At 49.1% G+C, this 15926-nt stretch overlaps 1 protein-coding gene across 3 annotated transcripts in view; it reads left to right on the top strand.

Moving 5' to 3' along the window:
• The first annotated feature begins 8116 nt into the window (after positions 1-8116).
• PDGFRA (platelet derived growth factor receptor alpha) overlaps positions 8117-15926 on the top strand; it is a 48263-nt gene continuing 40453 nt past the window's right edge. For 2 of the 3 annotated variants that reach the window (XM_073342018.1, XM_073342020.1), the window contains exon 1: positions 8501-8580. The gene's annotated coding sequence lies outside the window, so the exon portion shown is untranslated. Of the gene's footprint in view, positions 8138-8500; positions 8581-15926 lie in introns of those variants that run through there. The other variant, XM_073342019.1, reaches the window with a different exon arrangement.

Raw genomic sequence — 15926 nt, 5'->3', positions numbered from 1 at the left:
AAATACATTGATATCAGACAGGGTGGCCATTAAAGAATATAGTGCCATCCTGATGCATGGGGAGTTATGTAGGCAGGCCTACATTTTCAAAAGCTACTAGTAATTTAGGGTGCTTCAGTTTTTGAGCCTCCAACTTGAGACACCGTAGAGGTGCTTGCTTTTCAGAGTTATTGAGCAAATGCCCTCTGAAATCAGGCTCTTTCCAAATGTGTCAAGCTGGGCACCCAAAATTACTAGCCACCTCTGATAATGTAGGCCAAATATTCTGGACTATTGTGACCCGCATGTAACTCATAGCTAGAAGAAGGAAATATGCTGCTTTATCACATGACAACCCCCAGCCAATCATAATGTGACAGTGTTCTTGTGCTAAAATAACAATTGCATCCTTGATATTCTTTTTAATTAATTTAGTTACATAATTGCTTCTATATTATTTGATCTTCCTGCAGAATGATATATTTATGTGCACACAATTACTTGAAACATACTCTGCTCTCAAGGGTTAACTTGGTTACTGGAACCAAACTGAGCATTTTAAAATGCAGCTACCATGGAGAATAGATGTCTTTAAAGCCATTATATCACATATTAAACAAAAGGGCTCCCAAATGATGTTCTAGTTTGAATTATTTGTCTTTGCAAATTCTCTGGTTTTATTGCCAAAGAAAAGACATGTACGGCAGCCACATTCTTATCTGTTATACCAATTTAAATCTGGAATATTTCCACCAAGCTAAATGAAGTTACACCAGATTTAAACAAGGGAACAGAATCTGGCCCGATTCATATAGTGCTTAGTTTTCAGAATATAATTTGGGTTTAAAACACTTCCTGCAGCAGCTGGATGTTTCTTTCATGTTTCCTATCTACTAACTGAGCTGGCAAGGCGCTGTCAGATCTCACAGTATCAAAGGCTGTAAAGGGGAATGGTACTGATAGTCAAAAATGGCATAAACAACGTTGTCTGAATTTGGCAACATTGATTTGCTGTTGTAATCCAATAATTGTTGTAGACTGAAAACATTTCAAACAGAACAGACTGGAGACTTTTAAAAGAACAAAGCCTAAGAGAATTCTGTCCATAATTAAATATGGCAATTAAGGGGCAATTGTCAGCTGGGGTGGATCAGTGCTGATCTACCACAGTGGAGGATCTGGTTCTTAACCTCTTCTTCATTGGGCCACCTTCATCCCTGCTGCCACTTCCCTGGGGGAGCTATCTGCGGAGTGTCATACATGCAGTGAATCTGACGGTCCTCAGACTGGCACTTCCTTGTTGTGTATACAATACTAAGAAGGAAGGTAGATTCGTTTCATGATCAGATGCAGAAAGGGCTGATAGATCTGACTCTGTTCATCAATCATTTCGGAATGAACTGTCTTGGGGCATTATGAATATTTGACACGACATTTTCAGAGGCAAAAAACCCACAGTTCTATAGTGTGTCAGGAGATAAGAATACCTTCAGACGAGGGCTTTGCATTGGGTCGCCTCCCAGCAAAGCTCTCACGTTCACACCTACATTATATAGGCTGTTTGAAACCACCAGCGTCCTTTGCAATTTTAGTAAACAGAAAATCTTCATAAAATGAAACCGGCTGCAAATGAGAAGAATTCATAATAGAGATTCCTAAGCAGGAGCCGTATTTGTCTTTGCTGTCGTGAATAGAGGCAGCAGGTGGTTTCAGCGAGACAGGGGCAATGCTCTGTACAGAGGTAAAATTTGAATTGTCGATGCAGAATCTGACCAGTGTCACTCTGGTCTGTTGCCTGGCGCCCTTGAAAGAGGGTGAGTTCTCTGGTGGCCTGGAGCGCCCTCTAGTGGTGGTAACTGTAGCCACCAGGAAATGTCTCAGTGCTTCAGAGAGAGGATACGTTTCTCCCAAGGTTTACTCTTCTCTAACGCTCCCGCCCTATGAAGGCGCGAGGGCGTTACTATGATTTTAAGAATAGTGCAGACACCGCCTCCAAATTGCTTGAAAGCGTCCCTTACCATCCGCTAAACTCTTGCAACAACAAGCCCCAGCCCACGCTGTGCAAGGCGGCTGCCGCCGCCGTCTGCAGACGTTTTATTTCAACCCTCCAACAGATGTTCATACCGTGATACTCTGAAAGTCGCACAGCACGCAGATTAATAATCCTTTCTCTGACTAACAACACACCCCAGATCCTCAGGATTTAATGCTCATCCTCGTGCCATCTGGAGGCTTTTGTGTCCGATACCCCCTCCCCGCGCCTCCGCTTTTGAGGCCATTAGTTGACTTTTTCATACCTGTGTCCTGCCCTGTCCGTCGAGCTGATCTACCAACGGTACATTTAGCTCTGTACCCATTTCTAGCTCTGCCACAGCCTTCCTGGGCAAATCTCGCTGTGTCTCAGTCCCCCAGGTGTAAAATGGGAATAATATGCTTCTTGCCTCCCAGCCTTTGCCTGCCTGGGCTCGATGGTGAACTCTTCCCAGGCCGGGACTGTCTCTTACTATGCGGTGCTGCTACACAAAGCCTACCACAGCTGTGCACCAATCCTGGGTAGGGCTTCTAAGTGTTGTCATGTAAATACTAACATGGGGACACGCCTTTGTCTGTCTCTTAAGAAGGCTGGGGAAAGCAATTTCACTTAGGAACCGATGGCAGAAAGTGGTGCAAAGTGGCGTGGGACCTATGGAAATTCTGACTAATGCCCCTACTGCCCCAGCGAGCATATCCAGGAGTCAGTTTTTCCTTGCCTCTCTGGGCTGGATGAGCTCACCCCTACACTGGGTTAGGGCTGCTTCAGGCCCAGAGCAGCCTGTTTATTCTGCCACAGTCAACACGCAGGGCAGGAGCCGAAGGAAAACAAAGCTTGTTTTCAGAGAATACAACTTGCAGCCTTTTTTTTTTTTTTTTTTTTGGACATCCTTTAACGTTAAAAGCCAAATGCAACAAGTAAAACATCTCCACGTTGTTGCAGCAGCCTCAGCAGAAAAAACTTTGGGCACATCTACCTTAGCCAACAATTATTATGAATAAAAATAAAGGTAGGAGGAAAGGGGGGCGGGGGGAACTAACCGTTAACTTCTTTTGTCTGGCTCAGCTCCCCTGCAGTGTCACTGGATCCCTGCTATTCAAAGCCAAATTATGTTGAACAAACAGATTGAGTGGAACTGGTGTTGGGGAAGAAGAAAAACATCACAGGGAGACTGTAAATGTGTGCACGTCAGCAGAGGGCCTGGCTAGCCTTGTCAGACTCAATCGAGGTGACGACTGGATTTCTTTTTCTCCTCTCTGCTTTTGTCTTCACAACGGCCAATGTAGTGTCTCTGGGAAGCTTGATTTGCTTGCTCGGCTAGTTGTTTAGTCTGGCAGGGATAACAGCCCTCTTGCTACCCTCCTCCCCCAATTGTGGCGACAAACGGAGGCTCTGAGAAGCCCCCTTCTTGAGGGTTTGGTGGGTCTCTCTCCGAGTTCAGCGCTTGAAACAAGATTTGTGCTTTGAAACTAAAGGTGACATCGCGGGGGGTGTCAATACACCAACCCAACCCAACCGCGGTTGTTTCTCCTAGCCTTTCAAGCAGCTCTTTAAGAAATCGTCCTGAAGTGACTCGAATAACCTCTGATGCGAAGTGGCTTAACGATTCCAGAGCAAAAGCTGGGGGCGCGTGGAAATCAGGCTGCTTATGAAAAGGTGCCGAGACGCGAGGAAATTTGGTTTCAGTGTTTCTCGCTTGTAGGGCTCATTTGCCCAAGGATCAGAGATGATTTCCCAAAGGCCATTTCCTGTGGCCGCTGATGCACATGCTGCTCGGGTGCATTCGGATTTAAGGCTCGGGCTGGAAAGTCTTTTTTTTTTTTTTTTTTTTTTTGGAGTTTTCTAGGGTAGGGAAGAAGTTGTTCTCACTTTTCTGAGTGCTACTCGGCCGCAGGTAACTGGTTGCAGCTGGGAGTGCCCCAGACATGCCAGTCTGAGTGCCGTGCTTAGCAGAGTTTGGCCAGGCTCTGAAAGACGGGGGTGTTGCAGAAAAGTCACAGATCCGATTTGGGAGATTCAGTTTAATGGAGCCAGATATAGCGGCCGTTTATTTAGGAGCCAGGTCAAAACAAGGGATTGCCTACTTCATTCCTTATAGCTCTCCACTTTAGAACGTGTCGGGAAATAAGCAAGGTTAGCTGCAAAAGTACAAGAGATGCGTGTCCCTGACCTTAAAGAGTGTCAGCTTCAAGGAGAGAGCCACAAAGGTAGGGCGGGCAAGAGGAGGGGTTTAGATGAAATCGGCCAGCAGCACAGTGCTTCAAAGTCCATGCTGCAAATGCTTAAACATGGGTAAGGATAATTAAAACCAGACCTCCTCGAGCTGAGACAAAGGACTCCATCCCCGCTCCATCTGATCCCGACCCCATGTACAAATGAAGCCCGTTAAAAGCAGTGTCCGATCCGATGCTGCCAGGCTCGGAGGGCGGCATGAAGGCACACACACAAGCCAAGGAGCCCAGCGAGCTCTGCCCCGCTACAGTAGAGGCCAGGGGTCCAAATTAACAAACCATTAGCCTGCCTAATAGCCTCAGCTAGTTAAACTCAACCCATCTCGCCCCTGGGCCAGAGGGACGCGCAGGAAAGGGTCATTATTTACAGCAAATTGTTTCTTCTCCTGGGGACCAATAGCGCCGTGGGGGCCAGAGAGGCAGCTTGAAGGCTCCCAGCCCAATAAACAGACCACATGAGCAGCTCTGGACAAGGAACCGCTGCTGGTTTCAACCTCACTGTCCAACTACCCCCTTCTCAATGTGGATTCCTCCGCTCCGCTTTTGGACCCACCAAGAGATCTGGACTTTGAAGCACTGGCGAGCTGATCTGTGCATAAGAGCTACCATTGCCTTGCTGGCTGGGCCAGCACTGCCGTGTATACACACGCTTGAAGTATAGGTTTGAAGTGTAAACATGTACTTTGAGGCAACAGCCCTGTCAGCTGGACTCCCAATGTTTTGTTTAAGACGCGAAGCTCCCATCTGTCTGCCACATAAACAGTCTGGGATGGAAAGTCCCCCCGAGAGCACAATGCCCTCGGTTTCAGGCTGAACTGCCCTTGCCATTAAGCCGTTGGAAGCATTTGTAACAGAAAAGGGGGCATTTGAACCACGTGGGGTGGGGCCAAAAAGCCACCCCCCGCAATACCACCCCCTTCAGGAGGGGTTAACACCTATTTGCTCGATGCGCAGCGAAGGAAAGCCGCGGAACGCAAGAAATGCATCCGAATCCAGCTGCGCTTGGATGGAATTCGAAGTACAAGAAAATTTGTCACAGAAGCCGAATGGGGAAGGAATGTGAACGGCTTAAGCCGTGTTTGAGGGGAGAGGGCTTGTTTAGGTTTATTTAAATACATCACCTTAAACAGGCTGATTCTGGCAAAGCCATGGGGAACCACAGTGCTTTGAGGGGAGGGTTGAAAATATCCAGATGTTGAATTATGTTTGAAACTGGTTTCTTAACCGTCCAGGTTCCTCCTCTCCCTCCACCAACCTCAACCCCTCCCCCCAACCCAGTGCTTCACGTCCATTCCTCAGCGTTGCTTACAAAAGTGGGCTACATGTGACAGTGGAGTGCCACCTCATCAATGTTTTTGCACGCCCCTCACGGCTCAGTGATCAGGGCAGAAGCCCTGCATTTCCCAAGCCTGTTTCTCAGCACAATAAGTGGAGGAGCGGAGGGGGGTGGGACAGGAGCACAGTGGGGTCTCTCTCTCTCTCTCTCCCAGCAAATGGCCCGGAGGCAGCCGAGATAGTAACAGGGGCAGAGCGGAGCCCTCCAGCCAAGGGCACACATATGGTGTGCATCTCCACTGCTTTCTATCAGCCAGATACCGAGATAAGAAAAAAAATAAACACCCAGCCTTGTAAATGGGAAGGTTTCTCGCCCTCTTCCCAAGCTGGGGACCGCACATGGCCCCCTGCTTGGCTCTGTACAACAATCTTGTAGGATCTTAGAACAACAGAATGTAAAAGGCGTCTTGCTCTTCCCTGTGTAAGCCACGCAGGGCGAGTGACACAGGGGGGGCTGGAGATGACTCAGGGACTGAGATAAACGGCTGAAAATGTCAACACTTCAGGCACCGATCCCCGCAACAGTCCAGAAACAGAGTCAATACACTCTGAATTATTAGAGGTGTTTCCTGCTTCGGAGGCGTGTACACAATGGGTCCGATCCTATCCACAGCTGGAGGCAAAGGGAGTTTGGCCATTGATTTCCGTGAGGGTAGGACGGGGCCTATGGCTTGTAACTACTCACGTTGTATTTACCCGGAGGGAGGAGAGGCGCTAGACATATATTTCGTGTTAGAGATGGCTGTGATGGAGCCAGTAAATAAAACTCTAGGTCTCGAAATACCAGAGTATCCTCCAAATGCGAAGGTACATTTACTTTTTCTCTAAGCGCTGTGGGATCCCACATGGAAGCAGTTAGCGAATGTTTGTTAATGATCATAACAAAGACATTATTCAAATTAGACAGGTAATTACAACCAGAAGGAACATTCCTTTCTTTTCTTTCTCTCTGTTCTGTTTCTGTCTGCAAGAATGGCTCTCCCTTCACATCTGGTCCGGACACTACAGCATCAGATGTCCCCTTTATCGTTTTAGGGATTTAATACCCAGGCGATAGTCACACAAATAAATCCCAACCGAAACAAAGCTACTTTGCAAGGCTACTAAAGAGTTCTTTGCGATCCTGGAGCGCGTTTGACTGGTGTGAACCTTGCTTTAAAATTCCGAATCTCACTTTTATTTAAACCCTTGTAACCATGCAGGGTTCGTTCGAGGCTTTGTTTTTCCTCTCTCCATCACCCGCTAAAAGAGCAAGGCCATTTGTAACCTTGTTGCTCAAATAATTCCAAGCTGCATATATTGTTCCTTGCTTGCTGATCGATTGGAGCCTGGTATTTATTTACAAGCATTACGGTATCCTGTTAGCATTCCGAACAAGGGGCTGTTCATATATCTGCCTCCAATGATTTCCTGAAGGAACATGTGGAAGCAATAGTGAGGTTGTGCACTCACCCAAGCCGAAGATGCCTTGGTGGAGAACACGCAATAGGCTGCAGGCACCGGGAGCACCAAACAACCCAGTGAGGGGGGACCCTGCAAACGCAGCCCGCGGGCTCTCAGCTTGAACAGGATTACACTCCCTGCCTTTCACAGCTCCCGCTGCCCGGTCCCTTCGGGGGATTTGCGCTTCAGAGACCAATTCTCCTTCGTTTGGGAGGGAGAAAACCACCAGAGTCTATTGCTTGACTTTGAGAACAAACTGCTTTTGTTTAGTAACGAACAGAAGGACAAGCGCCTATAAAGGCAAGGCGGGAGAAAGGGAAAGCTGTGCAGAAAAAAAAACGAGGACGCAATGCTAACAAGCATTCCTCTAGGACACCCTCCCCGGCCGCACGCACCCCTGGACACTCCAAGTTCTGCCCTGGAGAAGGGGATGTGAAACGCACCTCAGCTCCCATTCCTGGGGCTGCAGTGCCCCCTCGCACCCAACAGCTGAATAACTCCAGTTGCACGAAGCTGTGCTCTCTGTGCCTCGTTTGATAGGAGCTAGCCAGAAAACGAAGAGCAGCCCCATCTGACTCCCAAGATTACATCCGTCTCTCTCTCTCTCCACACACACTTATCTCCAGCAAATAGCAACAATCGAGCCCGACGAGATACGTGTATCTCCCGGCTGGGGATCAAAGCTCTGGCCGGAGACTATTCTAAACCGAGCCGTTCAAACCCTCAAGGCTTCGCCTGCAATGTCTGTCCAAGCTCCTTAATGCTCTGCGGTGGCTTTGGAGGCTGAGCGGGATAGAACACACGGTCCTCCCACGTGAAACCGCAGGGTTCGGACACCGTTCTCTTTCGTCGTTCCTTTCATTCATAAATACTAGGAGCTCGCCTCTGGCTGTGGGTGCCTGGCGCTTCACAGCCATCCGTCCATCCATCCACCCACCTTTCTACACCAAGCCCCAGCTCAGTCAGGCGTCAAAGACATCACTAAGCTACCAGTTCACTTCCATCTCAGCTTCCTCATCCGTGCCCTGACACTGGGAAAGGGACCCCAGCCTACGCGGCCGCCCCAGCTGCCCAGAGCGTGTGCGGGGGGAAGCTCATTCGTGCCATTGGGAACACGGTGGGTTTTCAGGAAACCTTTCCCCCCTGCAGTGCAAAACTCTCAAATTCGCCCCCCATTCCCCGGCCATATGGCTCCACTGGCGGCCCCTCCTCTCCGCGGCTGGAGGTTGACTGGCCCCCCTGCCTGCGTAAGAGCCGCTGGAGGCTGGGCTTCAGGTGCGGACCGGACCAGAGAGGCTTTTATTCTGAAGGGGCAAGGGGGGGGCTCATTTCCTGACAGCTATTTACTTAACGCAAATGATTAGTTTTGGAAGGATGGACTCGAACATCGAATCAATTACAAGACGCGGTCTCTGAGAGCATTGCAGTCTGAACTGGAGGGAGCGAGGGAGGAGGAGGAGGAGGAGGAGGAGGAGGAGGAGGAAAAGTCAGAGAGGACGTGGACATATTTTTGACTCTTTCTCTAGACTTTTCATTGCGGATTAACGTGTGAACGGGAAGGTAAGGGGGGGGGGTTTCCACTTTTTATGCTAGCTGCAGGGGACGTTGCTGATCCGGATCCAAGGAATGGAAGGTTGCTGGGGATCAGCCCCTGTGTGGACTGAAGAGCCGGGGCACGGGGGCGGCTCACCTCCTCAGGGGATCCTCGCTGGAAACGCTAACTCTGGAAGTTTGCGCCTGAGCCTCAAAGGGCTCTGGAGGCTTTCGCTCGTCGGGGGGCAGCTACCTCCTTGGGGGGCTCGCACGGGGGGTTCCTAGGGCTGGGAAGGTGGTTTGTCCCAGGAAGGTGATGCTTTCCCCCTGAATGGAAGCAGCGCGCTTTGTTGGAGAGGGCTGGGGAGAGGGGCGATGGGGGGGGGGGTTGGATGGAGACAGGGGACGGGCGAGACTCGGGGCACTCGCTGGACCCCAAAAAAGGACAGCGAGGGCACTGGCCGAGGAGAGAAGGATGGACACGTATCACCGATCCCCTTCGGCTCCGGAGAGGGATGGAGCAGGAGCTCCAGTGGCCTGCGGGCAGGGGAGAGAGCAGCGATCGCCCCGGGAGTGGCGGGGCGAGGGGCCCCCGACAGTCGGGACTGGGGGGCGGCAGCCGGGGGACGCGGGGCCCCTGTCTGGAGGAGGCTGCCCCGCTGGCGGAAAGGCTGCGCTAATGACAAACACATTTGGGCTGGGGCGGAGGGGCCACAGCGCCGCATTCCTGCAGCCTGGCTGGGAGCGATTCCGGGGACGGAGCTGCGAGCGGGCTCCGCGCCCCCCTATCTCCAATCTGGAGTGAAGCCCTTTGTGTGAGGACCGGGATCGGCGGAGGAATCTCGTAACGGGAAGGAAAGCGGGGACTTTGCCGAGGAGCCCGGATCAGCTCTCGGGGCAGCGTACTCGGGGAGTTGAGAGGGCTTGGCGAAGGTAAGAGGAGGGTCTTTCTCGGACCCTCCCTTGGCCGCTGTGGTCCCAATCCCCCCTTGGCTTTACCTAGCCCTCCTTCCCTCCATCAGGTCCGACCTGCCATCCCTCTCTTCCATTGTTCCCGTCGTGGTTAACACCCCTCCCTCGTCTTTTCCTGCGCCTCCCGAGCCCTCTCCCCCAGCGGGCTAAAGCGCGTAGAGATCCTCGGGGTGCTGTCTGTCCGCAGGGGCAAATCATCCCCCAACCCGATCCCTGCGCCCGGCGGGTTTACACCTCGCTCTCCGTTCTCCCTGCGAGCGGGGAAGCTGAACTCTAAGCTCTGGGCTGTTACCTGGCGGCGGGCCCAGTTCACACACACCCAGCTGCGCTCCTCGTGCGACGGACATGCCAGAGCCACAGAGCTGCCAGCATGCCCTAGCTGTCTGCCCCGTCTGCAGCCCAGGCGGGCGAGCCCTTTGGGTTGTGCCCAGGGAGTGTAAGGGACCATCAGCCCTTTGCGGCTTGTGATGTGTTTGGTTGGATTTTGTCTGGCGCTGCGGTTGAAACTTGCTGGCCCTGCCATGCTGGGGTCCCCTGGAAAAGTCCCGAGAGGACTAGGAAATGGCTTATTGGCTCTTTGCTGCGTTGCTCAACATTTTTGGACGGGGACCCAGCAGCTAGTAGACACTCCTAAGAACAGGGCTGGACCGTGTTTTGGAGCGAGATGGATCTAGGGAGGCAGCACCAGCCCTCAAGACTCAGCAACACGTCTGGGAACTGAGACAGGGGTAAATCCCAGAGGAGAGCGGGCTGCCTTTAGTTCCTGTGAGGTAATTACAACGACAAACAGAGTTTTAACTCCGCTCCTGCCTGGATTACAGAGTTATTTTCTGTCCGGAGTTTTCAACCCCACCACATGCAAATTCTCCAATTGCTTTGGCGACCTCCCACACCAATGTCTAATAATCCCCGCGAAGGGCGCCTTGCAAACACAGGAATCGACTGCATCCTCCGGGAGCAGATTTGGGAGTGACACGAGACATCTCTCTCCGTGCCCCATGCATCAGACGGGTGGTCCCCGGAATGCGGATTGCGCTCGCCCCGCCGAGCGCGTCCAGCTGTAACTGCCTCGTGTGTCAGCCACGGAGCGTTCCGGGGTTGAGAAGGTGTGAGGTCAGGCAGAGAGAGAAACTCTTTCCTCCTGTCCCCAGTGGACGCCTTTATCTGCGCAGGGGAGTCCTCAGCGTCGGATCCCCTGGAAGGCGGGGCATCCTGCGCAGACAGGGTGAATCCCTAGCCTCATCGAGCCCCCAGGAACAGCGGCTTTGGGGGACCCTGCAGGCTCCTCCCAGCCGCTGTGGAGACCTGCTGGCACATGGAATAGTGTGGCCTGGGATTCGAGCCTGAAGCGGGCCCCGAAGGCTTGGGGAGGGGATTGAAAAAGAAGTTCTGAACAAGAGTGTCAGATCAAGGAAATGTGGCGCTTGGAAAACATTTGACTCACCCCAGTAAACACCAAATTTGTGCAGCTCCTCCCCACCTCTGGTTTCGTGTCTGGCTGGCTCGCCTAAGGGTTTTTGCTTCAGCTTGGCAAAGGTGTTGCTATTGTTTCCTATGAAAATAGCGAAGTGGCTGAAATTTGACGTCACTGCTGGGTTCTCTCATTGTTCTTGGGCTCTTTCGGTTAATCCTTTCTCGCTAACTCTCAGCTCCCTCGGCTTTTCCAATATGTAAATGGTATAGATAAGTGTTCCTCAACATGTGTTGACTTTCTTCGCTGCTGGGTACCCTAGGATCATTTGGCCTTCACTATCTCGGAGTCAGCCAATAAAGTGGCAAGCTTTGGCCAGACGTTTAAAAAACAGAACAGGGAGTTTGAAAGTGTGAATGTAAACATTCCCCGCCCCCCAAACTAAACAAACTAGTATCAAGGCAGTCTTTACAATATCCAGTTGTCCTCTGGCAATGGAGGCTGGGCTTCCCGGTTGAGCCCTGTATGTGCAGTGTGTGTGCATGCAAGCCGTAATGCAAAAGTCCTGTAGACTTTAACAGAAAGGGATCACACCGTTGGTTTTTTGAATGTAATCGAGAATTATATTCCCTGCCATAGGATTTTGGTTCAGATAAAGGACATCATTCTTGATTGAAATGTTTAGGAGTTTTTCATAGCACCCCATTCAGTTTCCATGGTCCTTACTGGTTTCATCTCTATTAAGTTCTCCAAGAATTTTCCATATGTGTGAGTGTGTGTTCTTGGGTTTCTGAGCCCACGGTGGAATTTTAACCTGACCCGGTGAGAGCGGAGCTGGGGAGAAGAATGGTTTGATGGATCTGACACAGTTTCCTCCAGGTTGAAATCTCAAACCTTGGTTTCTCGCAGAGGAGCATTGGTTGCGCCCCATAGGGAGAGAAGGAAATTAGTGACCTCTTCATCTGAGTCCGGTCTGGGAGGGAAGAATTACAGAGCTCCCTCCTTCAGCTGTGTGTGTGTGTTCTATAGGAATGTTGATTCTGCAGTTTTTTCCTGCCAGCAATTACTGCTATACGTTTCCGTGTGTGCATAAGGGAAACATCTCAGCCTCCTTCCCTAAAGCTGGGGGCGGGATGTGGGGGGCGAGAACACACCTAACCGTTCACCATTTGTTAGCACCGACAGTGGAAAAAGGCAGCCAGGGAAAACTTTCCCCTGCCAACAAAGCCTGCCTGGTTTAAGGAAACTGCTGAGGTCGCTTTCGGCAGCCCCAACGCGGCGCTCTGGGGAGGGAGTGGGGGACGAGGCGTTAGCTAAACGGCTCGCGCTGGAGAGCAGGGCTGGTGCCTGTGGGGTGTGACGTGGTGGATAGGCTGGAAGGTGCCAGACAATGTTTTCCCATGGCAAGAGGCAGGAGTAGATTGTCCAATCTGGGGCAGGCTGGGCTCTGCAAAAGGTCCCGTTTGCAGTGTTGTGCTGCCCCCTAGCAGTCATCCTTACGGTTACCGCCCGAGCCCTACAACGTTTTACGGCATATTGGGCCAGTTTCCACTGTCTGAATAGTAGCGTCCCCTTAGGTTAGTCTCACTGCTTGATTTCAATGGCGTTACACTGCGGAATCAGGCCTGTGGTTCTTGAGCCCAAGAATTTCCAATCTCAGGGGCCGATCCTGGCATAGGATCCGCTAGCGCAGTTCCCTGCACCAACGCAGAACTCAGGGGCTGTGTCAGTGGATTCAGAGACGGGATCAGACAAAAACAATAGGACAGAAATCGAAGATTTTGAGGTTCATCTTCCATTTGGCTCAAGCAAAATTTGAACTGTGGAGATCTGGCTTTAAAAAAATGCCCTAGAATCAGGGAAGAATGATCTTCATTCTTAGCTTCTTTATTCAGATTTTTTTTTAAAAGAAATGTCCCTGCTAAGCAATGATTTGAATGAAGAGAAATATGTCCAAAAACTTGATAAAGCTTCAAGAAGCATGAAAGTATATTTCAAAAGTTCAAGGGAATTTCAGAATCCCCAAACACCAGGTTCCCCTATCCCTAGTCAGAGCTCATCTTACTTTTAAATGATGGCCCTGTTTCTGCAATTACATCAGTGTGTGCAGGGAGGGGACACACAAGAGTCTGCCAGCATGGCTCTGACTATAGGATTGGGGCCATATTTGCTATTGTTTGTCACCAGATGTGTAGACTACAAAGAGATCTTCAGACAGCAGGGTGGTTTATACAGATTTTGGTACCAAGGAAAGCAGGATGTAGTAAGGTGCATTTTCAACCTCATTTTCTTTGTATTGTACTCTGGGTCAAAACTAGAGGTTGGATGCGTATCATACTCTGAAGGCCTTGAGCCAAAGAGGTTTGTTTCAGCTGTTTCAAAGAGCAGGGTTTTCCAAAGACTGCTTCACTGGGCCCCTCAAAAAGTGCTCATAGCTTAAAATGCAAACACACAGAACCTCCTGCCCCCCACCCCTCGGCTTTCAAGTTAACCTTTCCTTTGGGTTTCCCACTTTAGACTGTCTTCTCTTTTTTAAATTTTAGACCCTGATCCTGAAATTTGATCTGCAAGGAGAAAACTTTATTCCTGTATTCTCTATGAAGTCAAAGGGGCTAAGCATGGGGTTTGCCCCATGGAGCAGACTGCAGGATCAGGGCCTTAGACTGTAAGCTCTTTGGGACAGAGTTTGCTGCCTGTGTGTCCTGTAAAGTGCTGGGCACACTGTAAGAACCTAATACAGAGTTAGAATTGACATTTAATAACTGTTGCTTTGCTATGGTACAGGAGTGATATTCAGGCCACCCTGAATGTAAATATTTTGAAAGGGGCAGTGGAGCAACCCTCTCTTTAAGAAAAAATATTTAATTGTAAACTGCATTTTGCTAGTGTATTTTAAGCGGACAATCACAGAAGTGTTTTCGGTTTTGGTTTGCGTGGTCCTTTCCTCTTAGCACTCATGGAAATCTTCAGAACTTGCTATTGTTCACTGTACAGAGGGTCTTGCTTTTGGGGAGTCTTATAAGGAAAGGAGCCAATGACCAAGAAAAGTTACAGGTGGCCGTGTCCACATATTTAAATCAACCTAGTAAATCACACCATTTTCATTCAGTGATTTCCTTTTTCTTACCTGGCTCCAACCTTTCCTGGAAAAGCTCAGAGCTTCCCCAGAGAAGCCAGTTTTAGGGAGAACCTGCACTAAAAGCATCAAACTCATTCCCAAATTAAGATGATCTCATGGTTATGTTTCCAAAACCTGAATAGATAATGGTATTTGGACCTGTTTTTGCAACAGTCTCCACTAGTACTGCAGGTGTGAATAAGCGTTGCAGGATCAAGTCTTTTTACCAGGGCTCACACGAAGTTAAAATAATTTCCATATAAAATGACAGTTTCAAGTTGATGCATGGAGACTTGGAGTCGCTTAAATTCCATCTCTCACCTTTGAGACTGATGCTCCTTTCTGCCGAAGAAATGCAGTTTGGCTACACTAGTGTGGACCAACACTGCCATCATGTGGCCAATTGGATTAAATGCAGGTGACTGCTACCCAGTGGGAAATGAGGCTATTTTCTGTTATTTAACGATGGATATACAATTCTACTTTCCTGGTGAAGGTCTTTGCCTAATTTATGACAGCATGAAAGGTTGATACCACTCTTTCCTCCCCAGAGTGCTTTCCCTCTAGCATGTGCAGAATGACTGACTGGGTCTCTCATTATTTTCTATATGGATTTTTACATCAAGGTTCACAACATTCTGGATACAAATTTTAGCAAATTTTGTTTTGACTTACACACCACAGTCAATGGAACTATTCATGGTGGTAAGCACTGTACTTGATAGCAACTGTTTGGCAGACCAGGTCCTTATAAACAAAGATTTTGATTATATCCCTTTCATGATTTAGTATAATCAAAATAAGTAACTGAAATACTAACAGGTTTCAGAGTAGCAGCCATGTTAGTCTGTATTTGCAAAAAGAAAAGGAGGACTTGTGGCACCTTAGAGACTAACCAATTTATTTGAGCATAAGCTTTCGTGAGCTACAGCTCACTTCATCGGATGCTATAGCTCACGAAAGCTTATGCTCAAATAAATTGGTTAGTCTCTAAGGTGCCACAAGTCCTCCTTTTCTTTTTTTGAAATACTAACATTTAATCTAGACCACTTAAAAAATCTAAATAAACACAATTACTGCTTTACTCTATACACTCTGCTTTATGTATATTGGCAGACTAATTTGGAAATTTGAGCCAGATCTAACATTCTTTTCATGCCTCTCTATTCCTATTATAATCAGTGGGTATCCTAGGGTGTACAAGGAATGAAGGATCACACCATAAGTATGCATACACTGCACATGTGCTTATGACCTTGGCCCAGATCTTCAGCTAGTGTAGCTCCATTGACTTAATTTATGTCAGATAAGGATTAGATCCATGGGGTGTTCTGAACTGAACCTGGGGTGTTTACTGAAGCTGACTAAATGAAAATAGTTAAAATAAAGAGCATGGAGGGCTGGGATGGAATAACTCTTTCTCTTGCCTGGGAGGAGACAATTTTTTTGCCCACTTACTGGCTGGAGCTAAATATACTTACTCCCACCAATAGCTTGCCTAAAGTATTGGCACTGAGTTAGGCAAACAGGCAAAACAAGCATACGCAAGAACCCATTGGACATGGCATGCCAGTGATCATTGTTCTTTAGATGCATGACAATGTGCAATTCCATTCAAACTGGAATCATGATGAAGAATCATATGTGTATACCCCTATTCTCTCTTTCTCAGTTGCTGGAGGTTCCTCTGGACCTTGTCCCATAGGTTAATATGTCATTGATGGAAGGTATCAAAGCAATAAGATCTCAAAGAGCAACCAGTCTGTCAATGAAATCCCTACATTGCTGCACTGGATTCAGGTACTTAGCTCCCATTGGCTTGCATGGTAGCTAAGCTGTTTGACGATGTCACAGCATAGTTTCATCACCCAT

Source organism: Lepidochelys kempii, chromosome 4 (assembly GCF_965140265.1).
Source record: "Lepidochelys kempii isolate rLepKem1 chromosome 4, rLepKem1.hap2, whole genome shotgun sequence".
Lineage (NCBI taxonomy): Eukaryota > Metazoa > Chordata > Testudines > Cheloniidae > Lepidochelys > Lepidochelys kempii.
Note: the sequence above shows the minus strand (reverse complement) of the source record. Positions and strands in the feature narration are given on the sequence as shown.